Here is a 21,994-nt window from a genome sequence, read left to right as displayed (position 1 = left end):
GCCACTGCCCGGGTACTCCCTGACAACACGTTTCCGTGGGGCTTCGTGCTGCATTCCATCCCATTTCATCCTCACGGCAAAACGAATAAAAACCATAGCAGTTAATTAACATCTAATGTGTAATGAGCCCTTATCCTGGGCGGATTGTTATGGTAAGCTTGTCACTGTCCCCAAATTCTCACAAGAACTCTTTGAGTTAGGTACTACTGTTATACCCATTTAACAGAAGGAGAGAGCAGAAGGAGGGATGCCAAGTGACGCCTCCACCTGGACTTGTATTTCTGACTGTGGACTTTGAGAAGTCCATTTTAATTTTTATTATTTTATTTTTGGCCACACCAGGTTGCCTTTCCTGGCCCACGTGAGTAGAAGGGGAGGCGGAGTATTCATGTCGAGTGAGTCACACTTCCTACCACCTTGAGTCTTTTACACATCTAGGCCTGGGCCACACTATGGTGACGTGCACCAGCTACTTTTTGCCTGGATGAATGCCGCATCTGAGCAGTGGAAGCTGCTTTTCCTACCGCTCGGTATAGAAAACCATAGGGCAGCTCCATACAGCACTGGCCAGGAGTTGTTTGAGGCGAGCCTGGTGCCTGATGAGGTGGGGAAAATCTTCTCTGGCTCTTTTATACCATGGACCCTACTCACTTACTTTTAGACTGTAGGGTCCTGGTTCAGCCGTAGTTTGTGTTCTTTTTTGGGACAACTGAGCAATTAGCCACCTTCCCCAGGACTCCTTCTCCCAACAATCTATTCACTTCCATTCATTTCAATTCAACAAGTATTTATTGAATGTTCTTGTGAGCTCAGGCTGGTACCAGCCAGTGGAGATGTGGTCATGGACGTGAGGGGCTGGGTACAACAGGGGGATGTGGACTTCGAGAAGGAGGATGGGAGGAAGCTGGTATAAGAAATTAAGACATGTGAGTTTCACTGGTATTGAGGAGATGGAACCACTGGAAGACATACACTGCGGGTACCATGTAGGACTGATTGTTCAAGAAGAGAAGACGACTTCTGGAAGAAAGAGACTCTATGCAAAACAGATAAAGGATGGAAAACAGCGGGAAGAGTGTGAGGCCAGGGACAGGAGATCAGGAAGGGGGAACAATGTGGACAAAGACAAAAGAAATGGGGTGAGCCATGTGTGTGTCATTGAGGGGACATTGAGGAATCGGGCCAGTTATGCTGGAGATGAGCCTTATAAACCTCCCAGGGTTTCTCTTTTCTGGCTGCATGGTCTGGATGTCATTAAGCCTGAGGTGCCGGTGTAGGGCTTGTGTTGTTGGGGGGCTGTCTGGGGACTTGAGGATGACAGTTCTTTCTGCTCTGGCACTTCATCCTGCTGCCATTGCGGCAGAGTAGAGGCAAATGGAGCAAGCTGGGTGGGAGCTGATCTTGAACTTCATTATGGTTTGTCGGCTTTGTCCTCTTAATATGGAAGACCCTAGAAGAGACCCTATTTGGACCTTGAGATCCTCCCATGTACACTGAAGACAAAAACTGGGGACAAGCGTCTTGCCTTTCTGGCCAGGTGGGGGTGGGGGGGGGATTTGGTTAGGTGTAAGGAAGGCTCTCCTGGTTTTGAGATATACCTAAGGGTGCATGGAATCTTCATCATCTTTTTTTCTTTTACTATAAAGGATACAGGGTTTAATGGTTTATAAAAATAGAGTTTTGACCTCAGTTTCATTCATGTTCTGGTAATAACTCCCAGCATGAATGAGAAAATTGCCGTACCCCTGTGTGAGTCAGTGTCCTCATACCCAAAACAGAAATAATGAAGCTTGGTTGTCATTAAGTTTCCTTAAGATCTTCAGATGAAAGATATTGGATGTGTCCAAGACAAATTATTCAGCAGTATGCTATGAGAGATTCTCAGAGGGGAAAGAACTAGTTGTGGCTTAAAAGTGTAGTTGGAAGTAAGTGGGGAGGCACTCCTAGAATATATACATGTGTATGTTTGAGAAGAGTGATCCCAGGAAACATCGGGGATCCTGGAAAGCTCAGCTTTGATTCTGGTCCTGCCAGTTTGACAGGACACTTTGATGTCATATCTAGCAATCTCATTTTCCCCATTAGTGAGATACAAATGGCCCAAGGCTGCTTTATTTGATTTCCCTGCTCAAAAACCATCATTGGATCCTCTGTGATTATGCACTATTAGCCTGTAGCTTTCTACAAGGTGCCCACAGCCTCCCTTGGCAGACTTTTCTTCCACTCTTCACTTTTTCTCAACTGAGAATACTCTTCTCTTCTTAAGCCAATTTCTACCCATGTGGAATGCCATCCTTCCTTCCCTTCTCCACCCATCAAACTTCTAACCCTCCTTCTGTTGCTTGAATGAAGGGCTTGACTCATCCTGAGTTCTGGGTCCCCTGTAGCAATTTTTTTTTTATTAAGATTATCATTGATATACATTGCTTTTCCATGAGGTCCACTCTTTTCCCCAGATGTAGGCAGTCTGTTGCAGTGTTCTTTCCTGTTGCTCTTTTGGGATTAGTCCTATTTGCTGTATTTTCATAGTATATGTGGTTTGGGGAAGAGGTTTCTGTCTCACCTCTCACACTGCCATCTTTAAGCCAATCAGAATCTTCATTTTTTGGGGGAGCAGGGAACATGCAATTAAAAGCAGGATTTTTCACCTCCTATGTGTAGTTCAAGGCAATGCCTTTAAATGGTGGCTTGTTGGATTAGAAGTGTGTGTGTGTGAATATGTAGAAAAAGACCAACTCTGGATTCAAACACAAATTTGTCTGACTGAAATCTCTACTCTTAACCATTGTTATACTGCCTCCTGTTGGAGTGTTTTTGGATTGTGGCTAAGACAAAAACCTATCATTTTTAGGCCTTGGAAATGAAACGCTTCTTGGAAACAAAAGAAGCCATCAAGTGAATAGGTGCTCGTACATGCCCAACAAGAACCCCTGAGAAAGAGTTGGCATTCGGAGGCAGTAAAGCACAAAGAATATTGGACTTACAGTCAGGGGACTAAGGTTTAAATTTAAGTTCTATTATGTATGAGGTGGGGAACCTTGGGCACCCCACTTTACCTCTCTGGTTTCACCGTCTCCATCTGTGGAGGGGGGGATCTGTGGATTAATGGGAGGTCTCCAGAGTACTACGTGGGAAAACGTTTTGTCAACTTCTCCTTGTTGTTCAAGGGTGAGGGACTATTGCCATTATTTGGTGAAGAGGATGTGTGAAGTGGATGTGTGCTTGAGAGTGTGAGTTTATAGGCTCACGTGTTTGGTAGCTACACCTGGGACCCCTCACACATTACACGATTTGAAAATGATTGGAAAATGACTCTGCTCTGGCCCCGCATCAGGGGGCATGAGCACTCCAGGCTCAGCATGGCCTCCTTCCTCTGCCCATTTCCCTATTCCACATCTACCTCTCACCGCAGGGAAAAGCACAGTGCAGGCCTGTCTGACGTGGTAGAAGGCAGGGGGCTGACAGAGCCCCAGTTTGTGGATTTTAATGGCACAAACTTGAAAATATAAACGGAATCAGGAGACCCTTTTTTTCTCCTTAACCCTAGGAAGAAAGAAGTGGGGAAAATGATAAGGTTTGCATGGTTTGGGGATCTTGGACCTTGGGGTACAGTACTGAAATACTCCAAGTCCTGTTTTGCCTGGTTCATCTTTATATCCTTGCTGTCTGACACCATACTTGACTTCTCAGGGCAATCAATAGATGTTTGTTGATGAATAAATTAATAATGAATGAGTGAATGAATGATTTCTTTTTTTCTACTGTTTGGAATGGAATTATCCTTATTCGTGAATCAGGGAAAATTTCCTGGAGGAAATGAATCCAGAACCGAGTTTCTTTTTGGTGACAGCCTTATTGAGATACAATTTATATGTCATACAGTTTGCTCATTTTTAAAGTCTACCATTCAGTGGTTTTTGGTATATTCACAAATATGTGTAACCATCACCATGCTCAATTTTAGAACATTTTCATGTCCTCAGAAGGGAACCTGTACCTTTTATATCTCATCTTCATTCCTCCTGTCCCCCACTCCCCAGCCTTATGCGACCAAGAATTTACTTCCGGTGGAGAGCTGAGTTTTGAAGGGGGACCAAATGCCTATTGATGAGAGCAGTTTGGCTGTGTTGACTTCAGGTGGGGATGGATGACCAAGTGTGGGATGTGGAAAAATGAAGGTGGTGAGTTGATGGGCTGACAGACTCTAATTTATGCTGAAGAGCTTGAATTTCAATTAGTCAGCAAAGATGTATTGAGACCCTCTTGCCAATGTGCTTTATATACAAAGAGGATTCAACTCAATGGGGAGCCACTGTAGGTTCTGGAACCTGGGAGAGACATGCTCAGAGTGATATTTGAGGCAACTAATTCTTGCTTTTCCAAGAATGGATGGTGAGGATGAGACCTGATCCTTGCACTGTTCTCCCAGCAGTCTAGCCAGAATTGTTGTCTTAGCCACCATGTAACATAAGATGGCACAATTTTTTGCCATCCATGTTGCCCTCGGAGCACCCTGGATAATGTAGTCTGAAGTTGATGGGGCAAACTCTTAGAATTAGTACCTGTATCTCTCCCTATCCCTTGGCCGTAACTAATCAAAGCTCAAACTGAGGATCAGAGCCCATCTCTGACCTGCTGGGTTACAGCAAAAAGTTAGCAGTTACGTGGAGCCACATCTTCCTGGATGGCATCTTGTCATCAATTAATTCTCTGGAGCAGGGAGGGAGAGTGACACTGGGCAGGTGAGGGGGTGTGCATGGCTGAGTGCAGGCTCTCTGTCCAGGGGCTGCAGAGGGCACCTCTCTGCTTCTCTCTCCCCAGGGTGCCCTCCTTATGACCACCATTTGCCCTTGGCCGCACTGTCCCCGCTTCTGTATATCGTTCCTATCCTGTCATGGCTGCTTATGTCTAGAAGGCTGGCAGCTAGAGAGTCTTTCCAACCCGGAGCCTCAGGGTTTCTGCTTGACTATCTATATACATGTGACCTCGGTTGGTGCCTCTCACTGACCTTGCTCAGCCTGGTAGCCAGGTCACCCGGAGCCAGCCTCCCTGGTGTGTGGGTTCGCAAATGATGAATATCCATTGTTGATCTCTATCTTGGTTCTTCAGCACTCTCCTCTGACCTTTGGAGGGGGTCTTGCTTCGGTTTCCAGGGCAGCAGGGTGACACATGCCTCCAGAAGTTCCCCCCATCACCCCCATGCACATACCCTGCCATGTATGAGAAGCACAGGGATGTGGGAGAAAGAAATCTCACACACAAAGCAATGAACAAATGCCAAGGAGACCTGTGATTTGTCAGCAGAATACATAATAATCCGTGCTGGATAAGGTTAAACTAGCGAAAATCTCTACCCGACCCATAATTCCCTGTGGGTGAGGAGTGCCACTTACTTTGTGCCAAGTTTTTTGCTAAGCGCCTTAAATACAGGTCACATTTAATCCTCACAAGAAACCCCCCAGGTGGTTTTATGGCCAAGGAATCTGAAATTCAGAGATTGACTTCCTCCTGGTCAAACAGAAGCAACAGTGAGATTTGAACCACATTCTTTGGATTTCAGAGCCTGAGCTCTGGACAGCTGCACTGCACCATCTCCCCAGGGCCTGGAAGGAGCTGGCCCTTGTGTGTTTGAGGACACATCCACGTGGAGTGGGAGCTTCTGAAGGAAGAGGAGCCGAGGTCAGGGGGCTGGGAAGGCTGCTGAGGAGATGGGCAGGCGTTGTGGGCTGGTGCAGCAGTGGGGGTCGGGGAGGCTGACTGGCCTAGGCACACTCTGTGAGAAGCAGCCAGCCTTTGGCCGTAGATGCAAACAGTTTGTGGGAACTGAGAAGGTAGAGATGGAGCCTGTGGGCTGATTCACACTGGCCGGGTTCCTCTGTGGGGGTTGGTATTTTGAGGGTTTCCGTGGTGGTTATGCACTCAGGGGGTGCCAGTTTGTGTCAGGCCAGAGACGGGGATGATCGCGGGGCAGATTAACAGGTGGTGGATCTGCCCTGTTTCGTGAGCTTATCCTAGGTACCGACTATCCGCCAGTTGCTATGCTGGTGGCTGATAACTGCTTCTAGGGTAACTCCTTCATTATGACGTCTGAATGGCTAGGCTGCCTGTAGGGAATTTACTTCCTGCACCCCCGTGGCCAAGCCACAGGGCCCTTGAAGCAGGTGTTTAGACACTGAGCCAAGCTGGTCTGAGAGCCTGGGGGTGCTTGCTGGACTGCTGTGTGTATAAGAGCTTTATGAGGCCTGAGGGCTTTTCCCGGAGCCTCTGCCCACTTGGGATTCTTTCGTCTGCAGCCCACATCAGTGTGGTGACTCACCCACAGGCTCTTGTACCTGGTGTGAAGGGTGGTATGGCTTTTCAATATCTCAGTGGGCTTTTGGGGTCTGTGAGCTCTTGCCTTGTGACTTTGGAGCCTGAGGCTTTTTCTTCTCTCAGAGGAGACGGGAAAGCTTCCGCCAGGGAAGCATAATGGAAAATCGAATGTGGGCCTCTGTGTGGGAGGAGGGGGGCGGGACGGTGATGTTTTCAGCGGGTGAAAAGAGATGCCTGCCACCCCCAGGCCACTGCGGGCAGCCATGTGCCACCTTCTCAAGAGAGTCCCAGTGCAGGGGGTTCCCCTCTGTTTTCAGACCACATGTGTCTGGGGTTTCAATGCAGATAATATAGCTGAAAGTCATCACCAGGAAAAGGCGGCTGTCCCTTAGCTAAGACAGGTGGTGGCGGAGGAGCAGGTAAGGAAATCCGTGGCTTCTTCACTTGAGAGCCTGAAGCTTTTTTTTGGTCGGATGGCGTGACCTTTGTGCACACTAACCGCGTCAAGAACCCGGTTGTTCAGCCTTGATTTGTAGATGAGGTAGAGAACCGAGATTAGGCCTGTCACGGTGGCAGATCTGGCTTATGGCCTGGACCTCAGGCCTCTGGCCTAAAGTGTAGGCTGATCTCTCACTATCACATCTCTGGAGCTTCTTTGTTCTTCTTAAGGTCTCTCCGTGTCAGCGCATCACTATGGTAATGTCCACTCCCCGCCTGCTGCCTCTTCCCGCCACAATCTGACCACAGAGGTGTGCAGTCTTTGCTGCTTCTGGTTAGCAAGTTTAGTCAGGAAATGAGGGGGCTGAAAAAACAATGAACCCACTTGGTTTTTCCCCTTTCTTTTGCAACTATGGAATAAGAATTTGTCTTGGGGCCCAGCTTGGGGAAGGGTGAAGGTGGTAACCCTTGGGTGATTTGCCTCAGCAATTTGGAAAATACAGAAAGACAGTGGACAGTTAGTTGAGTGACAGTTTTGAGTCTCTCCAGAGGTCTTCTGGCTTATTGTCTTAAAAGAAGATTTGTATAAAAGCCAATGGATATTGTGTGTGAGATGAAATGGCTAGTTAACAAAAAGTTTGGGACAGCTGAGAAGAAGATAAAGCCCATCGTTTTACCATGCTGATTCCACCACGAGGAGCATGTTCGATGTATCATCTCCTGGTATTTTTTGACATTTAGCTTTTTTTTTAAATTGGGAGCCTATTCTTTTTCATTGGCCTTTTCATGCCTTGTTCCTGTAGAAGGCAGGGGGAGACGTAAGTCTACAGGCTGAGGATAGGTAAGTCTGTGAAATAAGGAAGAGGGCGTCATTGTTTCTGGAGCAGCCAGCAGGATAGAATGAGCTCTCATCAGAGAAGATACTGTTTAGCTGAGGCCTCCTGTTCTCCCTAACTTAAGCTGAGGGCCATCTGACCTCTCAGAGCAATCTGTCCTCATCCGGCAAGCACCTGTTCCCTAGCTGGGTTAGTACACTCGGAAGTTCTTTCTGACCTTTTCGTTGGTTCTGAGGGTTGAGTAGAATGGCAGTAATAAAGGTTACTCCAAATAGGGTGGAACATCTCCAGAGAACAGTTCGCCCTTAGCTTGGGTGATAGTATGTATTATCTCTATCTGTGTCTATGATGAACAATATCTTCCTGATGGGAAGATCTCATTTTAAAAAAAAAGCCCAGAAAAGACTGCACAACCTCTCTCGGTTACTTCTTTCTATGTTTTCAAGTCCTACTGTTGAGGAAGTTCTTCTAATAGCTAAGATTAGATTCTAAAATCTAACTGAAATCCCCCATTGATATAATCAAAACTCATTTTCTTTCATCCTCATTGAAGATGAGAGACCATCTGGTCATCGTCCTTTGAAAATATTCCTTCTTAGACTTACTAGTAACCTGAGCTGTTTCTTCCAGATTCTGAAGGAAACCCTGGGTTTGTACTACGATTACTTGGGCCTCAGTGATGCTCCACTGAGGGCTGTGGGGCCCTGCAGACTTACGGAGGAAATTGCCAGCCACATGTGTTAGAAGACAGAGCCAGCCTTAGAGGTGAACAGAGGGAAAGTGGCCTGCCAGTCAGGAAGTTCTTAGGAACACGAAGGATTCCTCTTTCTCTGAGACGCCTTCTCCATGCTTGGATTACTTCCCAAAATGCCTCTTTTAATTGGTCTTCCTTTTGTTTAGCAGTCAGATTAGGCTGGAAAATGAGATAACTCGGGAGAGGTAATTCTCCCAGTTCTGCAGACATTTACTGGGGACACACAGGAAATCGAGGACTGTGCTTTGTGCTTGGGATACAAAGATGGATTCAAATGGCCCTTCCATTGAGAGCTCACAGCCCATGTGGAGATCAACATGTAAACGTTTCAGTAGAATATAGAATTCAGACTAGAGCATAAAACAAAGAATAGCTCTGAGAAGTCATCTGCTTGGAGGGAGAGGTGAGGAAGGTCCTTAGGACCTAGATTTCCCCACGACATCACCTTCTTTCATACCCAGATGTCGCCTGTTGGTACTTACAGTTCTGATTCTGCGTCTCAGAGACTCTGGTCTTCATGGTGGATGGGATCTGTGTGGTCATTTCCACTTGGAGCAGAAAAGTGCAGGGCCACAAAGCTGGTGAGTGGCACTGATGGCTGTAAAATACAGGTTTCCTACAGATCCACCTAATGTTCAGCCCACGTTGTGTCTGGGGAGCCTGTTTTACCCAGGCCGGAGTTATAGTCACCTAGGAACCCTGGGAGTTCAGGCAGGCCTTGCCTGCCTTTGGGGACCAGGGCGATGGTGTTCCCTGGGGTGACTGCCCTAGCCCCAGGCCAGGGCACTGTCTGAGGCAGCTTGTGTTGGAGGCTGTTGGTCTGTTCATTTTCTCTCTGCGGTCCTGGACAGCTTACTCACTCTCTCTGGACCTCATTGTCTTTCTCATCTATAAAATGGAGAGTATACATTTCTCGTGCGTCTTGTAAGACAAAATTAAGTCGAAGAGTCTGAAGAGTTATGCTAATGTCATTATTAGTGAAAGTGAGATTTTTTTGGTGGTCTGTGAGGGCTCTGAGTGCGCTTCTGGTTTAGTGTGAGCTGCAACAGTGGTGTGTGATTCCTTCAAATATTTATGAGATGTCACTTTTCTGATCTATTGACAGAAACTGAGTTTTATCATTTGTGGGCTGCCCTTGTCTGTCTCTTCAGTGTTGTTCTGCCGAAGGTTCTGACTCCATGATTCTTATTTCTCCTCCCATCCTCCTCTCCATCCCCAAGTCCACATACTGTCCTTGGGCTTCTTCATCCACTCTCTTGGCTTTGACTGTCCTATATGGTGATGTCGGTCACATCTGTGTCTCAGACCTCCTCTCCTTCCTGCGCCTTGGACTCATACCTCCAGCTGGCTAGTGGGCATTTCCGTTGGGATGTTCTTCACAGCTCAGCTGTTGTGCCATCATTGAACTCATCATCTTTCCCTTCCACCCAGCTCCTCTCCCTCTGTTCCCTGCACTGGGGATCGGTTACCCTTCAGTTTCATGAAGCTTCCCTCCCTCGGGAGAGAACGTTCTTCAAGCCTGTCTGCTTAGCTCCACTTACTCTGCCCCTCTCTAGACCATCACCATCACTCACGTGTCTTATTCAGGCACCCTCCCACTGCCCTCCTGCCTCCGTTGCAGCCCCTGCCCTTTAATTCTTTCCTCTGCTGCCTGAATGGTCTGGAGGAACTCAGTTCTGCCCCCCCTCCTGCTCCAGGAACTGCTGCTTCCGGTTCTCAGCCTCCAGCCAGGGCAGGCAATGGAATGAATTCTTAGACGTTCAGGTGGTCATAGACATTATTCCTTCAGACAGAATTCTTCTTTGTGATACTCACCTACTTTGCCCCCCTGCCCTTCTTTTCCTTTGGGTATTAGCTTAATTCTCCTCTCCTCCAGGAGGTATTTCCTGACTCAGGTATTTATTACATCTGTGTTCCTAAATTGTGATTACTTGGTCACAGGGTGTCCATTACTGGATCATAAGCTAGAAAGGAAGACAGTTTATTTTATTTATTGTTTGTTTTTGTTTAGGGTCTGCTAACCTCTTTGCAAAGAACATAGTAGCTGCTCACTAAACCTATATTGAGGAAATAGATAATCGAATGAAGGACCAGAAAGAAATTTGATTTTCATGGAATTCTATTGTAAATCATTCTTCAAAGCAAAAATTCTTCTTGAAGCTGAATAATTACTCCCTTATATATCATTTATGTAAGTCTGGGTTATGATGTATTGGCTTGTCTATCTGTTTTAAGCCTGTTGGTTTCCTTCGTGTTTTTTCCTATGTGTTGTCTGTGTCTTCCATTGGACAGTAAGTGCCCAGAGACCAGAGGCTGTTTTTTTTCCTAAAGGTGACCTCTATTCAAGAAGTCAAATTTGGCATATTCAGGTGGAGAGTGGTTGACCGTTCCCAAAATGAGGCTCCGATAGCAAGAGCACATTGGGAGCAATATTTTGGCTGGTGGATGACCCAGGGCCCAGGTATAGTCTGCAAATAGTGGCTAGCCTTTTCCCACCAAAGACCCATGGCAGCCTTGAAGGGTGCTTTTGTTTTTGATGCTGTGGTTGCTATGGTAACATACTTTTTCAGCCTTGTGATTCCAGGTTAGGGCAATGGTGGTTTCTCTTGCAGGAGAGAAGGATTTTGGAATAGATAGCATCCTTCCTTCTACCTCCCTTCTCCCCGCTAATGAATCCACCAGATATTTCTTGAACATGTATTACATGCCAGCTATTGTTCTAGACACAAGAAACAACAGTTTCTGCCCGAGTAGAGCTTACATCCTGCAGGGGGTAGACAGACAGTAAGCAATTGAACAATGCAACATAGACCCCTGTTTATTTAAAAACACATTACTTGAGCATATCACTGAAAGGAAATTAGCTTGTTTTCTAAAATTTGGACATCAGGCGTTGTAATGTCTTCCACCTGCTTTGAACAGAGGGATGAATGGGGGAGGAGCTGGGGGCTGCCTGTGAGAGGCTGACTCTTCTCCCATTGACAGTAGGATTTAATTTAATGGGGTGCGAGCATCTGTGGCTCCGACGTCTTCCAAGACCTAGGAAGATGGTGGTGTTAAGCTGGGTCTCCCTCTGCAGCTGTCAGTACAGAACAGTTTTCTGCTGGTATTTTGCTCCTTCCTTCCTCTTAGCTCTGTGGAATCCAAGAGCCAAAGCGCTGTCAGTAGAAATGGTGGCCCTACTTTATGCGGTGTAATGTCAGGCCTGAAGGCAGCCCATGAATTTATTTATGGTAGCCTTTATTTATTGAGGCACCATTGTGTGGAGCCCTGAACTAGGAGCCCAGCGGGGAGGTATAGAGGAAAGAGGGGACCCTGACACCTGCCGTGGGAAGCGTCCCGTCAGAGCAGCCGAGAATGGCACCCACGTGGACACAAACGAAAATCACGCTGGCAATAACAACGCATCATAAATCTCTTAATTTGGGTAGCACTTTATCCTTTTCAAAGAGATTTACGAGACTATGGGCTCCAGGAAGGTGGGCACAGACGATAATTATTCTTAGTAATTTGCCACAGCACTTACCACAGTGTCTGGCACACACCGAGCCTTCCAGGAACACGCTTATGGCACAGCGATCCATGACTTCATTTGTCTCTGCATCCTGGGGCAGATGTACAGAGTCTGTCCACTTAGCACTTGAGGAAATTGAAACTGAGTCACGTCCACACCCACCCAGCTAAGTAAGTAATGGCGGCAGCCTGACTCAGGGAGAGGTGGTCATGGTGCTTCCAATTCAGGCCTTTTTCTATATTGTGTAATACATTTGTATACCTGACTCTATACCGAGGTTTATTAATGTGTGCTGACAACAAGAGTAATTAAAATCCATGGGAAATGGAAAATAAAGGCCAGACATTATAAGCAGCTGTTTCAGTGTGCTTCTATTCTTTTAAAGCAGCAGTGCCCATAAAAAGCTGTGGCTGGATTTTACCTCCCCCAAGGGACACATTGAACATTCATTTAGGCTGCCGCAGTGAGGAGGGTCCAGATTCCACAGATGCTTAGAGCTTGGCTGCTATGTGCCAGCCACTGAGCTTTGACTGGCTTCTGCTCTTGAAGAATTTAGTCTATTTATTGTCCATCCATTCTTTTGTCCAACAACAGATTTTTATTGAGCATCCGTTAGGCGGTCAAAGCAAGTCAGACAAATAAATGTAAACATTTAAAATGTGACAAGCGCATCCAAGAAGAGGTCAGCAGTGACTGTTAGATTTGGTAATCCTGGTAATTGGCCAGACCTCATTGTGAAGGATGTCCTGCTTGGTAGAAGACCTTCCCTTAGTTAAGTGGAGTTGGATGGACATTTTGTGTTTGGAGACAGAAGCAATCTACTTTCAACATAGAGCCTCGTTCATCCATCTCGCAGAATGGGCAGAGATGGCCTGTGCCATACTGATTGGAGAATCCCAGCCATGGATGTGGGGTAACCAGGCCTTTGCTTCTCTTCCAGCTTCTTCTAGACATGGCACCGTTTCACTTTCCTTTGTTTTCACCAGCAGAGGATGGGCAGCGGAAACAAAAGCTCTGTTTTGTTTCTCACAAGCACTATTGATACAAAGGATTCAAAACTTAGACATGTTTGGGTTCTTTTCTGTGCATTTTCCTGACCTTGTCTCTCCTAGCCACAGAGAATCTAGAGCCCCAGACTATCTGTCCCCAATTGCTTACTAGGTTAGGACCCCTGTGGGTGCTGTTTGGAGATGATTCACTTCCACTGTCTTAATCAGCTCACTGGTATCCTCATAGGGTTAGTAAGAAACAGTTGGCACTATGCCAAAAACTCCAGACACATTTCAGGATAAGAGGACAGGTACCCAAGAATGAATGAACAAACGAATAACAAATAAATAAATAAAGCTTTAAAAATAAATACATCATATACTTAACATATATAAATCTTACATATGTATCAATCTCTGCTTGTCTATATAAGTATATATATTTTTAACCCTGGATATTCCCTAGGGCAGGTAAGGTGCTTTTTGGCCATGGGATGGTGGCTCAACTCTTATCAGCAAGAAATTCTGATTTGCCTATTGAATATATACTTGCCTTGATGTCAGCAGTTGGGTTAGATCCATCCACCCCAGGGAGACTTAGAGACCTGGCCTGTCCTCTTCTAGGTGAGGACAGGGTACACCCAGCTGGGGCTGCGTGAGGGAGCACCTGAGCACAGGTGGCTACTGATTGTGGGTTCGAGAGTGATAGGGAAGAGCTGAGAAAGAGCACGTGTTTCTACTTCTAAGGCTGTTCATCTTTGCAAAATACTGTCCAAAAGTGCCCAGGCCAACCCTGTTCCATACCAGTGTAGATGATGTCCCAGTGGCCTGCATTGGACTTTTATGCAGGCAGCAATTTCCAGCCTGCCTCTGTGGAGTAAAATGCCAGCCTGCTGCACAGTTTCTTTAGTCAGGCGGCCTGGCGTCATCAGTTTCCTCCTGCATAAATAGGGGGTCAGGGTAACACCCACCTCGGAGGTTGGGTTGAAGGTAATAAAGATAAGGCACCTCTGGGTGCCTGATGCACAGTAGGTGCTCACTTTCTGGTTACTTCTTTTCACCCCCTTTCCCTGAAAATTTAAGGGAAAGGGATGTTTTCATGTTGATGTCATTTGGGGCCAAGATTATCCCATCTGAAGGGCAGGCCCTGGGGCTTGTGGTTGTTCTTCCTTGTGGCACCTTTGCTGAGTCATTTGGGATTGGCAGATCTGGAAATACTAGTGGTCCAGAGGGTGGTCAGGGCTGTGTGATAATTGTGGCAGCCTGTATTGTCCCTTAGCATTTCCTGTGGCACTTCTGGAGCCTGATCCCCCTCGGGGGTAAGGGACGGGACAAGTAAGGAGCCCTGAGGGTGTGGTTCGTATTTTGCCTGGGGCTGAATTTCCTGCGGTCTGAAACTTTGATTTCAGTTTCATCAGTACTGGCTGCCATAAGGCTCTGTGGGGGACTTGAAATGAATGGGGGGAGCGGGCAGGACTGTCTTCTGAGTTTGACATGAGTGGCATTTTTGGTATGGGTTGCAAATTAGGGGAGAAGATGCAGAGTGAGAACTCTTAGAAAAATGAGACAAACTTATAAAAAAGAGGCAAGATAAGATTTAAAGACAGCCTTTGAAGCTTGAGACATTTGTGAGATGAAGATTGGATTTGTGTGTACCCTGCAATGCTTATTCCGTTTTTTGTGAGACTGTATTTGTGGAACTAGGTATATATAAATCTCCTGTTTTGAGAAACAACTTTAACTTGTTATGTCTAAATATTTTATGAGCACTTATTAGTCTTGTATTAAAGTATTATAATCTGTTTTATCCCCATCAACGTCAGTGATCGAATATTGTTTGAGTATGTACTGTGTGAGAACCATATTAAATATTTAGGAAAGGAGGAAAACAAATGTTCAAGTCCATTTTGTCACCATGGATAGAGATATAGAATGAAAGGAAAAATATTTGGTTCAATTTATAATCTATGTTTCCCTGATGACTAGCTAGAGATTCATTAGGATGAACTAAAATCAAAGCAAAATACACTAGAATGTTCTTCTGAATTCCCTTCCAAATTAAAAATACACAAGGGACCCTTCTGATTTATACACAATCACATTCAATCAGTCCTTCATTCTGTAAGCATTTGTTAGACAAAGTGCTGCCCTGGTCACTCAGCTCTGTGTGAGTTCAGGTCCAAGACTGCCACTTATTGGCATGACCTAAACATATTTTGTTGAGACGCTTCCCCAATTTTATTATCTTCCTAATATTTTTTGCCTTTGAAATTATGTTTTTTACTTACGTTTCTGTTGAGGATTTGCCTCCCACTTCTGTATCTCTACTACTATACTACAAGAATTTGAGATACTTCAGAGCAGGGGCCTGGCCCCTGTGCTGTGTCTCCAGTGGTTAGAACAACACTGGTGCCTAGAACACACTCAACGGCAGCAGACGACACGTGCATTATTTTTTTCATTTTATTTTAATTTACTTATTTATTTATTAAGGTATTATTGATATACATTCTTATGAAGGTTTCACATGAAAAAACAATGTGGTTACTACATTTACCCGTATTATCAAGTCCTTACCCCCATGCCCCATTGCAGTCACTGTCCATCAGTGTAGTAAGATGCCACAGATTCACTACTTGCCTTCTCTGACGACACGTACATTTTGCAGAATGAATGGCTGTTACTACTTAACCTGGTTATGAGCTGTAGCACCAAAGGATTAAGAAAAAAAAGGCAAGATACCTTCTCTACGCTCTGAGAGTTTATATTCTGGTACCTAGAGGGCAGTAGGGTGTTTTGGGCAGAACTCTGCTCAAAGAGTAGGCTGACTTGATTTTTACTTTTTGCGGTATTGCACTACTGTTAAATGGCTGTCCATATGTCTCGAACTTCTTTGGCGTTTAGTTCCCTGTTTTGAAAGGGGGAGAATTAGACTAGATCATTGTTTAGGCCGTTCCCTGCTGTAAGGGTTGGTCAGCGATTTTATTAAAGGAATTACAGACCATGATAAAATGATAAGTTGGAAACAGAATAGCAATAAAGAGAAGCAGGGATCTAAAAGCGTACCCAGGAAGTGAGCCCGGAAGCCACTTGTGTGTCTCCGTGCCTGTGAGTTGCCTTTCTGGGTGTCTCCGCCACAGCTGGTCTCAGGTTGCTTTCCCCTCCGGCACTGTCCTGCCTGAGCCACCTCCCCCTCCTGGCTTAGTTCACACCACTCACTTCTCTGCCAATCACTTTGCTTTCAAACCGATTTTCCTGGAAGATTTCCTTACTTCACGGCACTTATAAGGCCAGAAGGGGCCTTTGAGGTTGTCTAGCACACTCAGTTCATTCTGCAGAGAAGCAAAGCCAGGCTCAGCACGGGGTCGCTGCTTTGCTCTGTGTTCTGTGGAGTGAATGCGGAGCCTGAGCTGGGCCTGGACCTCCGAGGCCAGCGCCAGGGCTGTTGCGCTACTGAACGTGTACTGTTTCCCATGTATGTTCAGTTTTAATAGATGAGTGTTTACTTCAGGCATGACTCCAAGATGAGTATATGTGATGCCAGCTGGAACCCCGATGGGGTCCCCTGAAATCTTTTCGTAACCCACGTAGCAGCTCTCCCGCCCTCCCTCATGTACGTATCTGCTGCTACTGCGGTATCGTCCCGTTACTTGGTGAAGGTGGTATTAATTAACTAGTCGGCAGAGATTCGTTGCTTGCGTCTCATGTGTTTTGCACTGTGCTGAAGCGGTGAGGATACCAAAGGGTTAGAACCGCCTTCAGGTGCTGATAAGAGAGGAAGCAGGACGTCCTCGATTTCTCCCTTGCCTTCTGCCGTCACCTGTCGCCAGGTGCCCCCTGAGTCTCTCCATCTCTCTCTCATTCCCACCTCCTTCTTTGCATGAGCCTTCATCCTCTCGGCTCTGCTGAGAGGGCTTCCTTACACGCCTCCTACGTATCCCTCGGCTTTCTTGTAATAAACAAGTTGCTCCCCTGTCCAGAATCTTCAGTGCCTTCTCATCAGCTACAAGGTGAGCTCGAGGCCTGTTTCTGGGACCTGCAAGGCCCTTCAAGGTGCAGACTTGGCTTGCTCGCCCTCATTCGGGTCTTGCCGTTCCCACCTCCATCTACATCTCCAGCTTCGCAGAGCGTGGGCTCTGTGACTTGAACTTGCATCTCTTTTCATGCCTGTTTCTTGGCATGTGCCAGTCCCTCCACTTGGAATATGGTCTGTCTGGTAAAATATTACTTGTCTTTTGAACGTCAGCTCCAGTGCTGCCTCCTCTGTGAAGCCCTAGCCCCACTCCCATGCAGCCCCCCTCTTCCCTTGAATGGTACTGAACTTTGTATATACATACACTCCGCCATCCCACCTCCGTGAGGCAGTGATCTTACTGCAGGTAATCTCATAATTCAATGCAATGACTCGTCTTTCCCTGGACAGTAACTCCTTAAGGACCAAGTATATTTTTCTCTTAATTTTAATGTTTGTGTTCAGATGAAAATGGAGCCTGGCACGTAGTAGGTGCTGCAGAAATGCTTGTTGAATGCGATAGGTGCTTTCACGGAGAACTACTGAAATTAAGCTAAGGGTGGGATACTTAACTTTTCTTCAAGAAGGAACAGTCATGTCAAATGCTAAAGAAATGTCAGGAAGAATCAGGTTAGGGAAAAGGCCGGTAGGCAGTCATTGGTGACCTTTGGTCAGAGAACAGTTTGTATTAAGCAATGAGGTGGAAACTTGATTGTGGGAGTGAGTGAGGATATGGAGTAAGCAGATGCAGCCGGTGGAGACCACCAGGTAGCGGAGTGGAGCAATCAGAGGAAAACGGAGAAGACAGTAACCTCAACACGCAAAGGTTGCTGGAACCAAAAAGTGTACGAGCCCATTTTGGGTGACTCTTTGCCCTCTGCCCCCAGTGATCAGCCCATGGAGTTAGGGAAGGTTGCTATATTTGGTGACAGAAAAATGAGACGCTTATCATGTGTTCGTGATACAAAGAAATGGAGGAGGACAGAATGGAGTTTGAGTACAGAAGAGAAGAATATTATTTTCCTCAAATCCTGACTTTTAAGTGTGATAGTATATGAAAAATGCACACAGTGGGTGCTCAGTACATGATAGTTTCCTCTTACTATAGGATGCAAACTTCTGGTTGTTCATAATTAATTATCTTTAGACTTTAAGCTCCATTCCTAAGGGTAGGACAAGGTCTTCATATACTTCGTGCCTGCTGTGTCCTAGCACAGTGCCTGGCCCACCCAAAGCATGCTCTCTCATCTGCTCTCTGTACAGGCTGCCATTCAAGGTGTTCTTTGAATGAGTTTTGAGGGATAGAATTATGGATTCTTTGTGGGTCATCAAAATCTTATGCCCTTGTCCATGTGGGTGGGTCCCAGAGCTGAACTTGAAGCAGGTTGATTGGATATAGATACAGCAGGCATAAACTGTGGGTTATTCAACTTCTGTTTTATTTTGTTCAGTGTTCTGAGTTATCCAATTAAAGGCAAATTCTGGCACGCCAAGACCCCCACCCCTTAAGATCCAATCACCACCGACCAGATGGTTGCCCACCCCTTAAGATCCAATCGCCAGCACAGAACACACCCCACCCCTACTCCTCACCCACGAGCTGCTGCTCCCTCTCTCTGGGGACAGCCGTTTTCTCTTTCAGATAATAAAATCTCTTGTGTGGGCCCGTGTCTCGTGAGTCCTTCTGGGGTAAGGAGGGTCGCAGCGAGATACCCTTTCACCAGTACCTGTTGCCTTCTTGCTATTGAAAAGTGACCATGAGTGGTGTATAACTTTCCAGAAAGTTGTCAAGGTTCTTGGTGAAGATGAGACATTTAATCCTGTGTGGAAAATAGCACCATGCATGGAACAGGTCAGGCTGTGAGCACCCTGATGTCCTGCCGCCAGGTCCAGGCAGGGCTGCTTCTCCCCAGGCCCCTGAGGGTTCCCCTTGAGTTGGTAAATGATCAAAGTTTTTGGGAGGGCTCTTCGATTCTTTTAATTGGAAAAAAACCCAAGGTAACAGTTTTATCATAAACCAGTTTTTTCCTGGGGCTAGAGGCAAATGAAGTCGGATGACGGATGGAATAGGGGGGACAGGGATTCTGAAGGGACTTCCTGGCAAATGGCAGACCTGCAGTCTGTTTGTCCTTGAGCTTTGAGGTCCCTCCATGGTATCTGGTGGTTTGACTGTGATAGGGTTTCTGCACAAATATCACCCCCCTCCATGTGTCTTTTGTCCTTTAAGGACCCTCGAATTTGTCCTTTCCAGGTGCATCAGCCTCTCCTCTCTCCTTGGTGTTGTGGGGCAGAGCCCAAGGCTTTCTGTATCTTCCCTACCCTGTTACCTTTAGGACTCCTACACTTTCAGCTTAAGGGGCTTTGACTTCTGGTAACTAGAGGGAGACACACAGGTAGTGACAAAATTAACTACCATACGGGAAGCTGTACTCATTAAAACACCTTGAAAACATTCTTATTCTTAATTGAGTTTGGTCTTGAATCAGATGTAAAATAGACTCGTGCCGCTTTTTCTTGGGCTTCTGAAATGCTCTTGCAGGACTTCACTAGTTGTTTCTGGGGAATCGGCTGCCCCAATCTACCCTAGGTTGGCTCCTAAATCAAGCTGCTCTGGCAGTAGAAGCAAGTTGGCACCGCCATTATTAAGACGGTTTCCTAAATGTACCTCTGAAGAGGCCCCAGGGGCAGCAGCCTTTCTGCTCAGCAGCTGGCCTACCCCTCTCCCCTCCCCACATCCTGCTCTCCTGCTGATGTCACTTGGTGCTGGCCTCTCTGGTCCCAAAGACTCCCCGCTGGGCCCAGGCCAACCCTTCACTGGCCTTCTAGAAGTCTCTGTCTAGTCCTGGCTCTAGTCCTGGGGAGCCCTGCCCTCTCCCCCGGCATGCGGTGCTATCTGATTTGGCTTGCCTGTGGCTTTCTCACCAGCTTGTTGAGACAGCTCTGCTCTTAGGCAGAACTTGCCTGCTTCAGATATGGTCAAACACTTGATTTTTCTGTGGGTTCACTTGTGGCCTTGTGACCTCATGGGGGGTGCCAACATCTGGCCAACTGTCCCAGCTCACATCCGTGCCCACTGACCAGTCAGGGCAAACTCTTCTTTCTTCTTTCAAGGTGTTTTTCTGCACTGCACTTCCCAGATGATCTTGCTTTCTGGCAGGTGGCTGCCTCCTTCAGGGCAGAGACAGTGGGCAGTCTCACCAGGCTCATCCCAGTCCCCACTCCTTGCAGACTCACATCTCCCCAGTCGCATCAATGAGGCTGTTTCTGCCACTCTTCCCCTCCCAGCTCCAACTGAATGCTTTGGCCAGTGTGGTCCTACTCTCCAGGGGAAAGAACAGAGAATTCAGGTGCAGAAAACCTGCGTTGAAATCCTTAGCTCACTAACAGTTCACTGACTTTCCGTGTATCCCCAAGGACCCTTATTTTCTTCATCTTTAAAATGGAGATCAGAGTATATGCATTTCTTTCTACTTCAGGAGGTTGGACAGATCAGATGGAAGCATGTACATGGAAGCACTTTGTAGACCAGGAACACTGTTTAAAAGGGAAGGTTAATTGTTAGGTCAAACACAGCGTGTTGGTATGCAGTTTTTTGAATCCACTGAAAGATGTTTTCTGTGATTTACCAACAGGTTCTCTCCAAGGGTCAGAGCCACCATTACCACTAGGAATAACTGCTCAGTCATAGCGGAGCTCTGGGTCAGGGGGAAAGAAAGAAAATCAATGAGTTAGGCTCTGAGTATGTCAGAGGGAAGAGCTAGCCAGGCCTCTGTGTGACAGGCTCAGCTGGCCAAGGTGTGCAGCCAGTGAAGTGTAGGGCCTGTGGGATCATGTAGAAGAGACATTTAAGCAGAGGGAAAAATATGAACAAAGCTTGGAGGAATGAGGGTGCATGGTTTATTTGGGGAGCACAAGTGGGTCTGTGTCAGCAGAACATTAGGGGCTTAGGCAGGACTTTCTGTAGGGGAACTTGAGAAGTTGGGAAGAGAATGTTGGTTTTATGTGTAAGGCCATGTGTATGAGGCAAAGTTCCTTGAACTAAAATTTCAAGGGATTTTAACCTGAGAAGAGACATGTGTAGACCTGGTTTAGGAGAGAGAGCAGGGGGCACAGTCTGGGCATATTCATGCACTGAGGCCAGCTTACACCAGCCCATGTGCTCATCCTTTCCCAGCTGTGGCTTCAGGGACATCACACCCATAGCTTGAAATCGACCACAGTGGGATATTTACACCACAGAAATTGGCAAATGAAATAAATCGTTCCCCTCTGCCCACCAAGCTGGTTGTTAAATATTTGTCAGCATGGTTAAGGAGCCATGTCAATAGGGTCAGACTTGAGAGGTTTGTAAACCTGGGATGTATGTTTAAAATCCTTCAGGCCCCAGCCCAGACCCCCAGAGCAAGTGAAGAGGTGGAAGCCTGTCTTTGAAAAAGTTTCCAGGCAATTCTTACGTAGTCAGTTGTACTGGCTTTTGGTTCAGCACAGGGACAGTAGGGCTAGAGAAGATGGGATGGATATGAAAGACGCTTCAGAGGGAGGAGCAGCGGGGCTGGTGGCAGATTGGAGGTGGGGAGTGGAGGAGAGGGACCACCGGCAGGCTTTTTGATGCTCCTCGTTTGGATAACTAGGTGGTGGACGGTGGTGCAGGTGCTGAGCTCAGGAAGGCAGAGAAGAGTTATTTGGTAGAAGAGGTGAGTGTGGCCGGGGGCAGAGGGGTTGTTCTGTACAGGCGGTTTGAGCACCTCCAGGGAGGCAGGGTTTGGGCTATGCCCTACAGTCAGCTGAATGCAGGGAACTAGTTCTTGGCAGAACAGTTGAACCTTGTGATAATAGGTTTTGGAATCAACATGTGGGTTGTTGGAGCCACGGGTTTGGGTGAGGTTTTTGGGGGAGAGTGTGGGGAAGAGCAGGGGACTGTGGGCAGTACTCCAGGGACAACCTTTTAGAGGTTAGGACCAGAGAAGAGATGGAGCAAAGAGAGGGTGTGTGTTGATTTCCCAGGCCTGTGGTTCCCTGGAGGGAGGGGTTCCTTTAGGTGTTTCCAGCATTTCCTAAAGTCTAACAGAAATCACACGTGCATTTTTCTTTACTAGAACAGCCTAAAAATTTCTCTTTGTTTGGCTTGAATTCTGTCAA

At 46.7% G+C, this 21,994-nt stretch overlaps 1 protein-coding gene across 15 annotated transcripts in view; it reads left to right on the top strand.

The window, feature by feature from the left end:
- The window catches only part of GRAMD1B (GRAM domain containing 1B), a 194,198-nt gene that overhangs the window by 21,721 nt on the left and 150,483 nt on the right, over window positions 1–21,994 (top strand). The gene's annotated exons all lie outside the window — the stretch shown is intronic.

This window comes from Manis javanica, chromosome 6 (assembly GCF_040802235.1).
Source record: "Manis javanica isolate MJ-LG chromosome 6, MJ_LKY, whole genome shotgun sequence".
Classification (NCBI taxonomy): Eukaryota; Metazoa; Chordata; class Mammalia; order Pholidota; family Manidae; genus Manis; species Manis javanica.
Note: the sequence above shows the minus strand (reverse complement) of the source record. Positions and strands in the feature narration are given on the sequence as shown.